The sequence below is a fragment of the Etheostoma spectabile genome, unplaced genomic scaffold, assembly GCF_008692095.1.
Source record: "Etheostoma spectabile isolate EspeVRDwgs_2016 unplaced genomic scaffold, UIUC_Espe_1.0 scaffold333, whole genome shotgun sequence".
Classification (NCBI taxonomy): Eukaryota; Metazoa; Chordata; class Actinopteri; order Perciformes; family Percidae; genus Etheostoma; species Etheostoma spectabile.
This window is the reverse complement of record NW_022605586.1, coordinates 746,346-748,269: the sequence shown is the minus strand read 5'-3', so window position 1 is coordinate 748,269 and position 1,924 is coordinate 746,346. Positions and strand designations below refer to the sequence as shown.

At 40.0% G+C, this 1,924-nt stretch overlaps 1 long non-coding RNA gene across 1 annotated transcript in view; it reads right to left on the bottom strand.

The window, feature by feature from the left end:
* LOC116686223 (uncharacterized) overlaps positions 1–1,924 on the bottom strand; it is a 13,804-nt gene that overhangs the window by 9,747 nt on the left and 2,133 nt on the right. Inside the window, exon 2 of the long non-coding RNA XR_004331190.1 lies at positions 1,548–1,641. This is a non-coding gene — a long non-coding RNA (uncharacterized LOC116686223). The remainder of the gene's footprint in view (positions 1–1,547; positions 1,642–1,924) is intronic.

The following is a 1,924-nucleotide window of genomic DNA, read 5'->3' as shown; positions in this document are numbered from 1 at the left end:
TGTCCTCCCTCCCTTCTCCAGCTTGGTTGGTTATTGCTTGTGCTCCCTCAGCTCCCTGGATAAAGCAGGGAGGAGACCCTCATGTTTTCCTTCATTGTGCCAGCCAGCAGCAGACTTAGGCTTAGACTTAGACTTCTCTTTATTGATCCTTTTGGGATGCCTCCCGTGAGCAGTTTTAGCAAGAAAAAGAAAAATAGATAAAAAGACAGTTTAAAGACAACAAAATAACAGTGGTAATAATAATAATAATAACAATAAGAACATTTGTCAAATAAAGACAAAGAAAGACCATAAATTATTATCAAAGTGTCAGTGTTGAGTCCAGTGTTAATGTGTTAAAGTAGTAAAGTGACCAGGTATTAATGTAAGTCCAGGTGTGTATGTGTGTATGTATGTATGTATTAGTACTATATGTATGTGTGTATGTATTTATTGTCCTCTCTGCCCTATTTCCTCCCCCCCCTCGAGTGAGGAGTTGTATAGTCTGATGGCATGAAGGACAAAGGAGTCCTTGAGTCTGTTGGTCCGACACTTGGGAAGGAGCAGCCTTCCACTGAACAGACTCCTCTGGGTGCTGATGACAGTGTGCAGGGGGTGGCTGGCATTGTCAGTAATGTCCAGCAGTTTGTCCAGTGTCCTCCTCTCTGCCACCGTCACCAGTGAGTCCAGCTTCATGCCGACCACAGAGCCGGCCCGCCTAATCAGTTTGATTGACTGACTGCGCTGAGTGAAGCATGTGAAGTTGGTCGAGCTCTGCCTGTCAGTAGCAAGCTCTCTTTAGTTTTTTACGTTCTGTGAGGCAGTGTTGCATGTATTCTGTTTGTATTATTGATACATTATATAGATAGTTTTGCTGCAAGCTCCTCCCATACTTCCTTCAGAAACCTTACATAATTGTTTTTTCCCTAATCCCTATCAGGACGTAACATATCTTTCCGCGTGATGCAATCATTCAAGAGCCGATGTACTGGAAGTTAACGTCTCGTCGTAATGCCAGGGACAGCGAGGTGTATGTGGTACCTAATGTTAAACATGTGATATACTGATAAGGACTCCATCCTTCCAAATGTACACATGACTTGCATACTAGAGAATGTCTTCAGTTCCTCTGAAGAGTAACTCAGGTCTTATGTTTTGCAGCATCTTGGTCTCCCTGAAAAATCCTTGATTAGTAAAATCTGCAAGTTGAAAAATCAAAGACAAACCAACATGGAGGAGAGAAGAAGGAGGCACACACACACACACACACAACAAAAAAATACCACATTACTAGTTTTACACTACTTTTTGGAATTCATGGTCAATAACTCTCATCTAAAAAGAATTATGTCTAATATTTGAGTTAAAAAAGCAGAAATTATGAATGATGTTGACTAAAAGTTAAGATCAGAGGAATGAAAGTGATCAACTGTATTTGGAAAGAGCGTTGTAAGGAATCCAATCCATTTTTTTGTGGTAATTTGGTTCTAAAGAAACCCATATTTCAGATATAGACATTTTTTAAAGGGGTCAAATATGAAATTAATAGTTGCATAGTTTTTTCTTACAAATGCAGCTGGCAGTCCAATGGACAAACAGTGCAACACAGCAATTGGAAAGCCTGATGCCATCTGTGGAAAGACGTTCAACAAAGTCAACACACTGCAGACAATAAATGACTGGGATCAGTGAGCCATTTATCAAATAGTGTCCAGCTAGTTATTAGTGTTAGTTAGTATTAGTTGTATTTAGTGTCTAAATATAGATATGGTTTATAGATTTACTGATATTTAGCTTGGCTCCTATTCCAATCTGTCTACCTTGTCGTGTGAAACTTTTTCTCCTTCCTCTTTGTTCCCTGCCTGCTGCTTTCCTGGAACATTCGACATGGAATTGATTAACTGGTCACTCAGCGCAATTGACAAGATTTTTTCACCCAAGCATG